This window comes from Streptopelia decaocto (assembly GCF_964273445.1).
Source record: "Streptopelia decaocto genome assembly, chromosome: 1".
NCBI classification, from domain to species: domain Eukaryota; kingdom Metazoa; phylum Chordata; class Aves; order Columbiformes; family Columbidae; genus Streptopelia; species Streptopelia decaocto.
Window position 1 is genome coordinate 51,696,416 of NC_138663.1, and position 15,406 is coordinate 51,711,821.

The 15,406-nt window shown below is 37.4% G+C and overlaps 1 protein-coding gene across 1 annotated transcript in view; it reads left to right on the top strand.

Moving 5' to 3' along the window:
• The window catches only part of PPFIA2 (PTPRF interacting protein alpha 2), a 319,033-nt gene that overhangs the window by 76,873 nt on the left and 226,754 nt on the right, over window positions 1-15,406 (top strand). The gene's annotated exons all lie outside the window — the stretch shown is intronic.

Below are 15,406 nucleotides of genomic sequence, written 5' to 3' on the forward strand. Positions count from 1 at the left end.
TGTGGCTCTTAACATAGAGCTGTTAACACGGAGTAGCTGTTGAATTCAGGTCTGTTATTGTGTGCCCATATTGCACTGATATTATTTTAAAATTTTATATATATGCATATATATACGAAAAATGCAGTTGTATATCTTCAGATATGTACATATATATATCTGCAGAATAATTCCTCAAAGTTGATGCCTCTTTCCAGCGTAAAACAACTTCGCAATAACTGTTTTGTTAGTGAAAACGCAGTTCAAAATGGGTATAACTTAATTGCTTGCAAAAGTACTTAGAAGTCCCTTTTGTGTTACCAGAGAGGATTTGATAGCCATGAAAACCTTTTTTATATTCTCATTAAATGTCCTAGCTATCCTGTGTAACCATTGATTGTTACTGTTATTTCATAACAAATGGTGCGTGTTTAAAGCAAGCACTAAATCAGACTGAAACACATGCTTTGATATGTGAATCGCTCTTTAAGCAGAAAATTTCCATTAAAGCTTTTGAAGGCGTTAGATTATTTCTGATGGATTCCTGAAAAACTTCTTCAAACTGTAGTTTTCTTTGTAGAAAGCAGCTTGTTCTTATTGAAGGGTAGGCTAACATGAGTGGTCACGGTGCTACCTTTGTTCCTGTCCTGGTAAGTGTGTTTTGTCTGTGTTCTGGTAATGGTTGTGTGTGTATTTAGGCTAAAAGCAAATATTAAAGCCTTAAAGTTTGATGTGTCTACATCTAGTGAAGACAGATCAAAATGTGCACAAGCTATATATTAGATTCTCATCTGAGAGATTTACAAGTGAGACTTTGACCAAATAAGAGAAAAACACAGGTGCAGCCAAGTAGAGGAGGCTGGAGATCGAACAGTCTGGTATGCCCTTCAGCCATACATATGGATACATACTTCCACAGAAAATGCAAGACATTTTGAAGGAATTTTTGACTATCCATTTACAATAGGAATTATAAATGGAATAGTATTGGTGGGTTTTTTTTGTAGCGGTATCATTTTGTTTTAAAACTTTGAATTAAAGATAGAAATTAGCATCTTATAATTGGGAAAGCTATGATTTTTTCCAAGGTTTTTTAACATTTATTTTATCTTTAATTCTAAATGTTCTGTGGATGTACGTAAATGATCACTCTTTAACTTGAAACCTACTTAGTGCTGGAAGTAAAAACTCAGAAATAGGCTGTACATATTCTAAACTCTCTGGCTTTGAATGGCTAGTCTAATGAATTTAACATTTGTTACCTTTCCCTCTTTAACTGCTGACACTCTGTGGTTTTGGAGAGAATGTGGTATCTCTTACTTTGTTCAAAAAACTATTGGCACATATTCTGAAACAAAAGCCTGCAGCAGCTTCAGATATTGTCACCTGTCTACCTGGTGAGAGATACCTACCCTTGATCCGGGTCACCTCATATTTTGACAGAAATGAAGATGTACTTTCTTCTCAGCCACTGCAAATCACAATCCACTGCAGCAGTGCAAATAATTTTATTAGTAGTTTGGGCAAAGGTTGCAGCCTACAAAGTGTAATGTGTGTGAGTGAATCTCCATTTGTGAAAAAGATGGAGTACTATAAATGGGTATACATACCACTCTATAGTTTAAGAAAATCATTGCCTTTACTCATGTCTGTTCATGTTTAAGATGTGTGAAAAGTTTCTCAGTGTTAGGAACAGTTTTTTCTCTTTTGGTTGTATATGTGATGGGTGCCTCCTTCTGAAATCACACATCTAAATACATGCTTGGAATCTAACAGGCATAACTCATTGGAGATGGAAGGAAGGTGGTGTAATTTTATCATTGTTTTGTCTGAGGGCTTTTTCTTCCATGGTTTGTTATTTCTCATTTAGAAGACTGCTTGTTCTGTTTTGTTCTCTGTTTTCTATATTCTGCAGTCACTGCATAATATTGAGATTTCAATGTGCACAATAAATACATTAAAACAAATGAGAAAATGACCTTCTTTTTCTCTTCCTTCCCCAAATAAAAAAAATTCTAGTTACTGTAATGATTCTGGCTTTGTAGAGTTACCCAAACTTGTAAAAGACTGTGGGGTGTGTATTCATACCAGGAATAGTTGTTAACTTCCATTTTATTGTATGTGTCAAAGTCATTTCAAGAATTTGACCCTGTATTATGTAATTTGTCAGGATTCATACTAATCCAAAGAGGTCATTAAAACAATTACATCCAAGCTGACAGGAAAGCTATGTTTAACATTCAACGTGAAGCACTTACTTTTGCATATGCTTGTAAGGAAATGTTTCCTTGACAAAAGCTGGGTAAAACTTTCTGGTGTGTTTTGATGAGGTGAACTTTATGGTGTCACCTGTTATTTGGCTAACAAAAAAAACCTGAGTCATCATCTACTTAAATTTAAGTCATAGTCTTTGTGTGGCCAACAAATCACAGTTTCCCTACTGTACTGTGTGTTATCTTTGATAATTTCTGTAAATTCGTCCCAGCCCTGGCAAGGACAGTCCCTAGTGTTGCTGCCTAGTGCTTTTCCTTGTTAGAAGTCAATAAGCTTCAGTTTGCCCAAGTTTGCTTTTGTATAGGACAATCTTTGCCCAATTTTTTAAAAATCACAGTTAGTTCTGAGATCCATCAGCTTTCCAGTGAGGCCCACAAGTTCTTTTCCTTGATTCCACATAGTATGAAGTCTGTGTTTGCAGCTGGGCATTTGAGAGCTTTAAGAACACATGTAGTATACAACATGCGTATAGACTTTTTATGCATAAGTTGATTTCTTCTGGCTTCAACACAGCTGGAAGTCTAGAGAAACTCTGCACCTGACACAAATTTCCTCATCTGAGATCCTATTGTTTCAGGTTTTTTACCTTTCTTGAGTGCGGATTTTTGGGTTTCTTTTTGGTTGCTGTAAGCTTTTGCTGTTCCGTTTGGCCTGGTTGGGTGCTGTGGTGGATCCCATGATCCTGCAGCTCAGAGAAGAGATGATTCCAACCAGCATTTGCTTTCCTTCTCATGTGCTTTCATCTTTTGCCACCCCCTTGCAGAGGAGAAAATTTGTTCTCCCAGATCGCCAATCCATCGCTTTGCATATGGTATAATAACTGAATCAAGATTGCTGGCAACAAATGGCAGAATCTGCATGCTTTGATACTCTTATGGTTTAACAATTCCACCACAATAAATTTAACAAGAAATGTTAGCACCAACCTTTTTCTGCGAAGAGTTAGAAAATTTTGAATCATAATCCTAATGCAAGGACACTTCTGAGAAAATGTTACCTTTATTGCTTTTCATAGCATTGTTGTTATTATATATATATCATATATAAGTATCACAGTAAATACCTCTAGAGAACAGACATGATTATGTCTTTTGTACTGTTTATCTTCCATGAAACAGAAGCACAAATAGTTCTGTACAAATGTGTCACGAGGAATATAAATACTTGTCCCACTAATCTGAGCTTTAAAACTCATTCCAGAGACTATAATTTCTATTTGCTATTTTAATGAGTTCAGTAGTCTAACAACAAACTGAGAAAAATTTCCTGAGAAATTCTTGGTGCTCCTGTTAGTGATTTTGAAGGCTCATCTTAAAACTTTATCGAAAATATCTACTACAGACAACTGCTGAGCAAAGTCGTTTATGTGCAAATATGTTTACAAGACTGAAACTCTAGGGAATTATCATGAGTTAATATCTGACCTTTTTGCCAAAGTTTAAAATATTCAGAAATTTGGAAAACAATAATCCAAAATAATGTTCCATATTTTTAGAGTTGAAACATTTTATGTATGTATTAAAACTAGTTTACAGTTCACCTTCCTGCTTTTTCTTTTGAATGAAGCAACAAACCTACTTAATTTTGATAATAACCACAATAACACTTCAAAGGACTCCTGATTTACTTCCTCTGTAATTTCCTTCTGCTTCCATTAGAATGGTTTATCACTAATTTTAAGCAATACATAACACAAAAGGTTTCTAAAATTATTGTAACTGTGTGCATTAGCTGTGGAAGGACTATAAATTTGAATTAACTAAATGTTGGTATGTATTTTTGTCAAAAAGAATCAAGACACAGCTAGCAGAAAAGTTTGATTTTGTATCTAGTTTCTATTTATTGCCTGTTACAGTAATGATGAAACAGTGATGACCAGTGACTGAGCTAAAAGTTGAACAGTTAATATAAAGTTGCCGAGCTTACACCAGTGAGTCAGGGCCACATATACGTAACTTTTTCCTGGTTTTCTTTGATCTCCACCAAAAAAAAGGATTGAATAATCTGTATATATAACAAGCACCCATCTCTATCTGAGCTCTTCACAGATTTCTTTTTCAAGAAGCAAGCACTTTGCTGGGGAGCAACGGGTCGTGGAGAAACCCCAATGTCCATCACTTTTTCCAACAACTATCTTGTTACAGTGAAAGACTTCACATCTCCCCAGATTTATTGTCTGTCTTCACCTCTTACAGTCCCCTTTTCATTTACTGATGGCCTGAAAGAACACCCTTAAAGGAAGTGGAAGACTCTTTGGGGAAAGGCCCATTCGATGCGCAGTCTGTAGTGTGAGGCAGTGGGATCGGCCTCGCTGTGCTGCTGCGACAGGACAGACAGCAGATGGCAGTCGGTGGATGAGGAGCGGTGGATGTTTTGCTGGTATTCGGGGGTGTTACACAAACCAAGAACACGGGCATGCAGAAGGTTTTGGCAGATTTCAAAAAATCACTCTTTCACCTTCTCAAGCCTGAAAATGAATAGGTTGTTTTCGTGCTTCAGTATAGTATCTTTAAGTAGAAATAATGCCTTATAATGCTTTAATGTCTTACAGTTTATCGGTGGTTGCTTCAGGCTTAAATCTTGCCTAAATTGTTATATTTTGCTAGAAAGATGTCTGCTTTCCTGATGTCATTTAACAAATAACTCTGCCTAGGAATAAAATGAATCGTGCACATAAATCCTCACTTCCATGTCCATTAAAATGAAAAGAGGCTGCTAGAGCATCAGTGTCAACCTGGCTATTCATACCCTAAAGATTTACAGCCAAAGTCCATGTTAAATTTGTGACATATATCACTGCATATCTGAGAAATGACCCGATTCACATGTGTTGTAATAGTGAATGTTTGTAGATGTCTGTTAACTGCATCCTGCTTGACAGAGATTAGAAAGTGCCCCTTACGGTTTAAATAGGATATGTATATACTTAAAGAAAAGCCTGCTTAGTGACTGAAGGGCCACTTTCTAATCTCAGATACATAGCATGTTCTGCCTATTCACTATATGTAGAAAACCATGATACTGAGTGGAGGTTAGTGATATTAAACCTGTGCATTCTGCAGTAAATTACCTGTTGAACAATAAATATTTTAAAATAATTTCTTGAACTATAGGGTGTTGTTTGTTTGTTTGTTTTTATTTCTATCTATCAGCAGCTTCCCTAAGCACTTCTCTAAAACCTCCGTTTAAAGGCCAGTATGCAGCCTTGATAGGACCTTTGGTAGGATGATTCATGGATTATTTTTGCATTAATAGTTTGATACCCACATTTGTTCTCTTTGTATCTGAAATTGTAAGTCTTATGGAGATGATAATTAGTTTTGTTTTAGAAGCAACCACAATGCAGTGAGAATGCTGCCTCTTTTGTATAAGGTGAATTCCTTTCAAGTATCTCCCTTTTTACTTGTTTTTGGCTTTGACTTTCTTTCTGAAGAAACATCCTCATCTTTCTGAAGACATTCTCAACACTGCACAATCATCAGAGAGGGCTGATGGTGACAGAGTAATATTTAAATGTTTGTAAGAGTGTGATAAAAAATTTACATCGGTACGGAAGCCAAAACCTAAAGCTTTGTCTTCTAATGATATCATCTTTCAGCAACAAGAAACCAGAAAGTATTCTGGGTTTTGGCTGGAACCTTTGGAGGGGCTGCTGTTCACCCTGCACAGCACTGCTGTACTCATCTGCTGCTCACAGACCCCTCCCTCTGCTGATTTAGTAGTATTAAAAAAGCTGGCTTTGCTACCACTACTTTTTTATTAGCCGAAGTAGGAAAAGATAGCGCTTTTTAGCATTCGTTGTGCTGGACAATTCCTTTGAGCACCTACATGTACATTAAGATGTTTGTTTGCTGAATTGCAGGGAAAACCCAACGCAAGAGGGATGAGTCCTCACTTGGAAGGTATATGCAGTGGGTTTTTTTCATTGTTGTTGGTGGTAATTGTGTCCTTTTGTTTATGTAGCCTAGTTTCATGGAGAAAGCTCCTCATCTGATCTAAGCCACTTTGCATATAAAGTAGTATCTATGCAGCAATACACTGTTCTGTAAGGCAGCCTTTGCTTTGTAACAGTTTTGAGACCTACTCACATAATGAAATATTTATTTTACTTAGCTTACTAGTTAATTGTAAGTCATTGAAGGATGCATTTGGTAGTTCCAGTGTTCACATTGCATCTGTTCATTGCAGGGTTTAAGTCGGTGGTATTTTCTGTACCATCTGGAGGAAGGGAGTCAAAGTACTTTCTTTTCTCTACGTATGCTTCCACGGCTGATGAATCTCAATATACAGAGCAGAAAGGCCTGCATGGAATTGTACCATTTTGGACTTTTTGTGGATAGTAACATGTCTGAATAGCCATAGACACAACTGTGTTCTGCCATTTTCAGAACAAAATATCAAATGGGGTCTGAGCCAAGCACTTTTTAATAAAAGCAACATTTTGTTAATTGTTTCTATAAAATCTAGCTCACCAAATTCTTAAAGAAGCCAATAAACAACAAGAAGAAACTCCAGGTTTATCAATGCCTAAAAGAAGGCTTTCATTGTGTAAGCTACCAAATCCGTAGAAGAAAAACATCGATGTTGAAAATAACTCTTCTGATGGAAAGGGTCCAGTGTAGTCTTGAGAGCAGCATTTTTAAAGACATTATACTTAATCACTCTTTTCTTAAATGGATAAATGAGCAAAAACATTCAGTGCTCTGAACTTAGCTACATGATCCCAGCTCAAACTTAGGTCCTAAACCTCCAAACAATATGAAGTGAATTATTATGAATGCATAAGTATTGCACCTTCAAAAGTTGATTTAGGAAACACTGCAAACTGTTAAATCATGAATGTAATGTCAAAAGTTATTTAGCATTATAACCAAACTTTTTTTCTGTACTTCTAGATTTGTAGGACAATATTATTCATGACTGGAAGTATATTTTTTAGAATGAAGAACTGATTACTTCTCAGTGAATAGTTTTCATTTAGCACAGCTTGGCTGCCAGAGAAGTAGGTATGTCGTCTCACATCATAGATGATGAGCACCCATAATTTCTGTGGAAGGTGATAGGACATGAGAATGCTCAGAATGTATTGGAAGGGCCTGTGGTTATCAACACCTCCTGGCAATCGTTAACTGAAACCAAAGGAGGGGGGAAAACAGATTTTAATTAAAAATTGTTTCTCCAGAGTCAGCTGCTTGTAGCTGCATATTGCTGAAGGGTGAAATCATCCGTGAAACAAGCAAGCAGACCTGGGAGGGGGGGAGTGGGGGGGAGTGGGGGGGAGGAGGAGTTTTAAAAAAAAAGCTAAAAAAACTTCAACTTTTACAAGCAGAGGTGCCTACAATCTTATGCAGTACTCCCACCTGCAAGATTCAATCTGATCTGTATTGCAGTGAATAAATCAGAAACCCTCAGTGAAGAACAATGTTGTCTTTTGGACTCTGCTGTGCCACTGATTACAGCTATTAAGATTCTGGGGTGTGGCAAGAGAGCACAAAAAAGAAAAAGCCTGCCCTCTGGCTTAAGCAGTTGAATGCTTCTCTGAAGCATGCCCTACTGCCTCTGCTACTTGTGGGATTTTGGTCAAGTCACATAAACATGCATCTTAACAGATAATGAAGAGCTGGTCTTGACAAATGGCATCCTGGGGTGTATTAGAAGGGGGGTGGTTAGTAGATAGAGAGAGGTCCTCCTTGCCCTCTACTCCGCCCTGGTGAGACCCCATCTAGAATATTGTGTCCAGTTCTGGGCCCCTCAGTTCAAGAAGGACAGGGAACTGCTGGAGAGGGTCCAGCATAGGGCAACAACGATGATTAAGGGAGTGGAGCACCTCCCTTATGAAGAAAGGCTGAGGGAGCTGGGTCTCTTTAGTTTGGAGAAGAGGAGACTGAGGGGTGACCTTATTAATGTTTATAAATATATAAAGGGTGAGTGCCATGAGGATGGAGCCAGGCTCCTCTCGGTGGCAAACAATGATAGGACAAGGGGTAATGGGATCAAGCTGGATCACAAGAGGTTCCACTTAAATTTGAGAAGAAACTTCTTCTCAGTAAGGGTGACAGAACACTGGAACAGGCTGCCCAGGGAGGTTGTGAAGTCTTCTTCGCTGGAGACATTCAAAACCTGCCTGGATGTGTTCCTGTGCAACCTCACCTAGGCGTTCCTGCTCCGGCAGGGGGATTGGACTAGATGATCTTTTGAGGTCCCTTCCAATCCCAAACATACTGTGATACTGTGAACTCAAGACAGTCTAAGGTTTGCAGGTCTCAAGTAGTCCCAGTAAGAATGACAAAATTTCTTCGATCATAAAATATTGAGTTAGCCGAAAAAATTATGTAAGGTGCTTCATGCTGAATGTAAAATTAATTGATGCTTTTGACTTCACCAATGTCACTCAATCTGAATTACTTATACATACTGGAAAGTAAAAACTAACCTAATTTCAAGCTGCATAAAAGAAACGAGACTTTGAATCAGCAGGATGCAATGGCAGTGTAGAGAAATATGTATTCTTCTGCATAGGTGTTAGCAAGACTAAGTTAATTGTAAGGCCAGGTCTTAATCAATTGCATACCTTCTTATTCAGAGAGCAACATCAGAATGTTGAAAACATTTTTTAAATCCTGTCAAAAGAAAATAAAAGTGATCAGTCCACAAAAAGTGTTATTGTCCAGAGTAGTTATTTATGCTGAATTTTAGGATATTTAAAAGAAGTCTGGAAACTTTTCGTGATGGTCTCTGGAAACACTCATGGCCAGGCTCTCAGAACAACCTGATCTAGTAGAATATGTGCCTGTTTATTGCAGGGGGCTTAGACTAGATGACCTTTTAAGGTCCTTTCCAATCCACAATATTCTATGATTTCTCCTGTCAAATCAACAAAACAAGCCAATATAAAAGTATTATGCAACTGCTGCTATTTCCATAAGATAAGAAACATCTCCATACTAGACCAATTTAAAGCTTAGAATTACATAAATAATAAATACATAAAAGGAAACATGGACCTGCTGGATCAGTGGGCTAAGGCCAGGTGAATGAGGTTCAACAAGGCCAGCTGCCGAAACCTGTACTTGAGTCACAACAACCCCAGGCAGCGCTACAGGCTCAGGGAACAGTGGCTAGGAAACTGCCTGGAGGAAAAGGATCTAGGGGTGTTGATTGACAGCAGCTGAACATGAGCCAGCAGTGTGCCCAGGTGGCCAAAAAGGCCAACAGCATCCTGGCTTGTATCAGGAACAATGTGGCCAGCAGCACCAGGGAAATGATCATCCTCCTGTCCTCAGCAGTGATGAGGCCCCACCTTGAATATTGTGTTCAGTTTTGGGTCCCTCACTACAAGAAAGACATTGAGGTGCTGGAGAAAACTCAGAGAAGGGCAACGAAGCTGGTGAGGGGTCTGGAGCACAAGTCTGATGAGGAGCAGCTGAGGGAACTGGGACTGTTGAGCCTGGAGAAAAGGAGGTTGAGGGGAGACCTTATTGCAGTCTGCAACTACCTGAAAGGAGGTTGTAGCATGAAAGGGGTTGGTCTCTTCTCCCAAGTTGTGAAGTCTGAAGTTGTGCCCGGGGAGGATTAGATTGGGTATTAGGAAAAATATTCTTTCCAGAAAGGGTAGTGAATCTCTGAAACAGGCTGCCCAGGGAAGTGATTGTGTCACCATCCCTGGAGATACTTAAAAGATGTGTAGACATGGTGCTTAGGAACATATTTTAGTGGTGGACTTGGCAGTGCTAGGTTTACGGTTGGCTTTGATCTTAAGGGTTTTTTTCTGCTCTAAATGATTCAAACATTGTATTGTGGTTCATATGTATGTTTCCTTTTGCAATCATGTCCCAAAGACTAAGATCAACGTTTGCTGCTGCAGGGCTATTTCTGCTGTCTAGGAAGTTGCAAAAAGTGGTATTTCTTGAGCCAATCATATTCTAAAAGAATTAGTAGTTGTCAAAAGATACTTTGAATAGGAACATCTTTGCCTTTCTTAGCCTGAGAAAAGATGTGAAATGTTTCGATCACATATAGTAATTTGGCTCCTCTATTTCAAGAAAAATCTCGTTCCTTAGGAATAAGGTCAAATGTTTTATGACTGAGTTCAACACCATGAAAACAAAGCAAAACTTCATCACCATCAGCACAACAGATCTGCTATGTCACTCTTTGGCTTGGCTATTACATGATCCAAATGTTGTCTTCCACTGACACGTTTTTTAGCTATTTCTGTAGTACCCATGCAACTATTGTAGAATGGTTTTCAAGTAGTTGTTTTTTTTCCTTTTGCATTTTTGGCATGTTCTTCTCATGTTTCAACAGCTTTGTGTCATCCTCTTTTAATATTTCTAAGATTTATTCTTTTCTAGGAATGTCTGCTTATGACATAGTCCCTTGGCTAGACCATGCACATTGTTGTATAAATTACGTGTAATTTACATTACAGAAATTGAACGCTCTCTAAGATCAGTTATTTCTCACACTGAACTACTGTTCTCCTATTCTAGGACTGAAACTTGCACCTAACTTCAAGATACTTTTAAGATTTATACTACCTTTGGCCAATTCTATTTCTGTATCATTAACTGTATTCACCTGAGTTCTGACATCTGATTACAAGAAACATGTAAACCTTGTGCAATGTTTGTTTATATCTTTTTACCTTTGTGTTTTCCTGTGGGAGCTTTGCAAACAGGTTTAGCTTTAACAGGAAAAAATCTTCTATTATCTTTTTAATTTGTTTTCTTTCCTGCTTTATCTTCTCATTTTTTTTAAGATTAGTAGGATATATTAATTTCTAAATATTTCCTTGAAATACAAAGTATTTTCTATGCTTTTGACAACTCCCATGTAACTTGCACTGTATATTTTTTTCCTCCTGCCTCTCTGTTGGGTTTTGTCTCTTTGCATTGTTTGTATTTCTGGTACATTTCCCACTTGTTTTTTAACTCTGCCGTACACATTATGTGCTTTGTGTGCTAGTTTGAGACTTCTGTGTGGTTTTTTTATTCCTTGTGTGCTGCTTGTGGTAAGCTCATGCCTGAATCTTGAGTCACCTTTCACATGCTGTTTCATTATTAACTGTGGAAAGTCTTCCAAATATTCTACATGGATGAGCATATAAAAAATTGTAAAGTTTTGACAACTTTAGTCTCCCTAGTCTCTCAGGTTTTATTACTGACTACACGCACTCTGTATTCAGCAGATATGATTGCAATATATCTAGATAATATTACATGTGCCGAGTTTGTTCTAGATGGCTTGCATATAAAGAGCCTAGAAGACTTGTTAGCACAGCTGCCAGGAATCAATGATCTTCTGTAGACAACACAGGCAGAGCACATACTGGTTTGCATCAACAGTGAAGGACAAATGAGTGAGATGAATTAAAGGTATCCATCAATCTGCATTCTCTCCCCAATTACAGTTTTGTGTTCTTCAGTCAAAAATGCAACTACTACACTGCATCCAGTATGATTTATCTTGATTGAAGTTTTAGAAGGAGTTGATTAATATTGATCATTCATAATCTGTTGTTAAATATTGCCCTAAACACCCAATGATTTTCAACAGCAAGACTGGAAATGCATTAAATTTTTTATTATGTGCCATAACTTTAAACCTTCTGGTAAGGCTTGGCATGTTTATATGCTAGAAAATCAAAAAGTACTGAGTAATGTTCGTGTGTTCCTGAATGGTCAAACACAATCATCTGTAGTAGTAATCTATTGGCCTAGACCATGGCACACTTTTCATTCACACTAAATTACTCTTCTTCCAGGCAGTTCCTAAGTACAGTCTGGGAATAGGACTGTCACAGGGACCATTCCAAATAAGCAGTTTGCAGGCAGCCTCTTTGGACACTTCAGGGTTGAGTGGTATATTTGTATGCTATTCCATGCCACTTGGCCACAAAGTATGGGAACTTTCCTAAACACGTTTAGTTTACTCCTACAAATATAGCTTTCCTTTCCCCTCTAATGGTATTACAGCCTCCATACCAAATCTGCCACCTCTTCTGTTTTAGCTTTGACAGGTTGTGCTTGCCTCTTTCTAGCCCAATTAATGTCTCCAGCGACTTGGAAAGCAACTCCGGAGATGGGCAGTAACAGCAAAACACAGAACATTTGACGTGGGATTGCTTAGGAGGCTGATCTTTGTCTAAACTGAAACAAGCAACAACTGAGCTGAAAAAGAGTCTGTGAGAGGGTATCCATGAAACAGATCTGTCCTTGTTGAAAGTTATTGATAATAGCAAAAGCTTATTTTTAGCCCTCATGAAAAGGGATGATTTTTAACCCTGGAGCTTGATCTAACATGTTGTTTCTAGACTAACTATAGCATTTAGCATTCCACAACAGACATTTTGTTCTCTAATAACTTTTCACGATGTTACCTTTTAGATGCATTAATTGCCAAAGTGAAATTGCGGAAATTAGGAAGAATTTTTCAAGATTCTTGTAAAGCAAATGAAGAGTTCACTGGTTAATTTAGTATGCGAACAGTTCAAATGCATATGAAGTGATAGAATATCTTGTTTAGCTTGAACAGAGACCAAGTTCATTTGTTCAGATATTAGGAGGCGGAGTATATGTAACTGAAATTTATGGGGGATAATAATGAATGAGTCATTTGAAATTTTTAAAAAATAAAATCACAAGTTTTATTTAAATTGTTGACTCATCTGTGGTTTATTAATATTTCCCCAACTGTTCTATCTTGCTGTCTGTCAAACCACATTCATGATCATCTTAGTTTTTTTCAGTTAAAAAGTACAAATGTAGAGTGCAAATGTAGAAAACTGTTCTACCATTTAATGAGATTTCTTTCTTGGTCAGTGTCCGAAAGCTTTGAGTTACAATTTGTGTTTGTCTAAATTGGTTCATATGGCACCTGTCTATTCTGAGGTATAATGTTGTTCATTCTTAGCAAATAACAGTTAACTGCAATTTCAGAGCCATTTTCCATGCGCCAACTAGAAGGTTTGGAGTCTTGTTAAAGGGACGGGAGTAGGAGTAAGATAAAATGTTTCCCTTTGATTTCCATCTGGATGTGCAGAGAAGAAGCAAGACATACTCTGTCATGGTAAGCTACTATCTGGAGAAGTAGAGACACTGAAAATGGTTAGGGGTAAGAAGGAGTTTTTAAGTGAAGACAGGTTCTCAGGATTAGCACTGTTTGGTTAAAGGAGAAATAAACCATGACGTATTTACGTCATATGTAACTGCTATAGAGGAGCTAGACCAGATGTATCTATTTATTTTCTTAACAGAATAGAGGCCAGTGGGTGAAGTTGAAAGGTGAAAATAATTAAAACTGATGCAGTCAAACAAATTCTAATCTGTGTATAATTTTTCTATGTGTATCTTTCTCATAAGGTCTTGCTGAGAATACATACTATATCAGACTCAGGAAAGCACTAAACTTTCATATGGATAATGCAGGTCAAATCTGTGGTTGGCGTGTGACACTTTTTTTTTTTCCAAATGAAAAATCTTCTTCATTTACTTTAATTAGGAAAATTTTCTACACATAACAATACTGTCATTTGGCTATTCTATTAACCATAGGTGTATATATTTTATATACATCTTAAGTTCATTATATATCTGGTGCTTTACAATTTTTTAAGGATTTCCTATGCAACCTTAAGAACATACTAATTAACATTTCCGTTACTTGAGACACCAAAATTTAAGGCTGCTTGATACTATATGAAATTCTAAACACAATTCTGAGGTTTTAATTGTAATAGAAGTATATTGTATCAGTTTAATATACAAAGAGATAAGTTCATGCTTCAGTGAACATGAAATAAGTGCATATGTAGTACTAAGAATTAGGAATGTCCTGGCCTGAGATTTCTATGTTATTTAACCTTGTAGGTGTGATTTAAATTGTTAGTGTCACAATATTTGTTTTATAAAACATGAGTAATATTGCAGTTAATTTTGCCGTGCTCCATAATGTTCTGTATCTTAGTCTGGGGTGTTAATCTTGCAAATGATTATAACAGCAGACTGAACCTGGATGTAACTGTGAATTTGTTGCTGCAGATGTTGTTTTTCACATCATTTGTTTTAGGAAAGTGTGAAAAGCCATTTTCAGGTTTATGTGGTTTTAGTTTTGTTTCAGATAGTTATAAGAACAGTTGTTTCTAATAGTAAATTTCCCTCAGGTGTACATAATCTGTGGTGGGTTTTTTGTCCTTGATTATAATATTTTCTTGTCATATTTTGATGACTTGTTTAACATTCAGTTCAGGCTCACACGGTAGGACTCACTGCACTGAACTTCAGACATGTACAGCGTAGGCATTTCTGTTTTACTGCCTCCCACCTCTGTGGTGTGATTCATCACAAACTAAAATAGACATCTAAAATAGGTCAGGAGCTGTGCCCCTTGAAACTGCCTGTCTTTATTGACTTTAAAGGGAGCCTGTGGTAATGCACAGAGACACTGGCCCTTACACTGCAGATAAAGCCCACCAGAAGATGCTGATGTTCATTGCCTCCTTGAAAGAAAGAAATGGAAAAGCTGCCTTACGTACATTGACAAGGAGATTACCATGTGGGGATGTAGTCCTTGCGCAACAGCATCCACATAATTCTCAGCTTCCCACCTGGTATCACTCCACCTGCGGTTCTCTGTCCATGAACAATGCTCTTCTTCTGATCTAGCAGCATTTTCCCAATGAGCTATGAGTGCAGAAGACCAGGCACTAGTCATCCGCTACCATGCAGAAGGGACAGGATTTTGTTTGAAGATGAGAGCAGTACTGTCCCAGTATCAGTTTAGCTTCGACTACATTTTTGTTCTTGTCAAGTAGCTGTTTTTCCTGACTGTCCAGTCCAAGTGTATGTTTTTAGGCCATGATCTTTAATAGCTACAGTTCTTTCTTCAGTAAATATTGGCACACACATTTGGTAATTATCAGTTCATCTCAATTTTCTAGCCAGACATATGGTTTAAACCATAAGAATGTTAAGAACATGTATGTTACACTGCTTAGAAGTTTATGACACTTTTTAGATGCATGGCAAGATAAATCATGAATAATGCTGCTAGTCACTTGTGTGATAAATATTGAAGGGATTTTTTTTCCCCTTTTTATGTAATCCAGACTGAATGCAGAAAGGAAATAAAAAAATATTTTGTCTTTCCTATG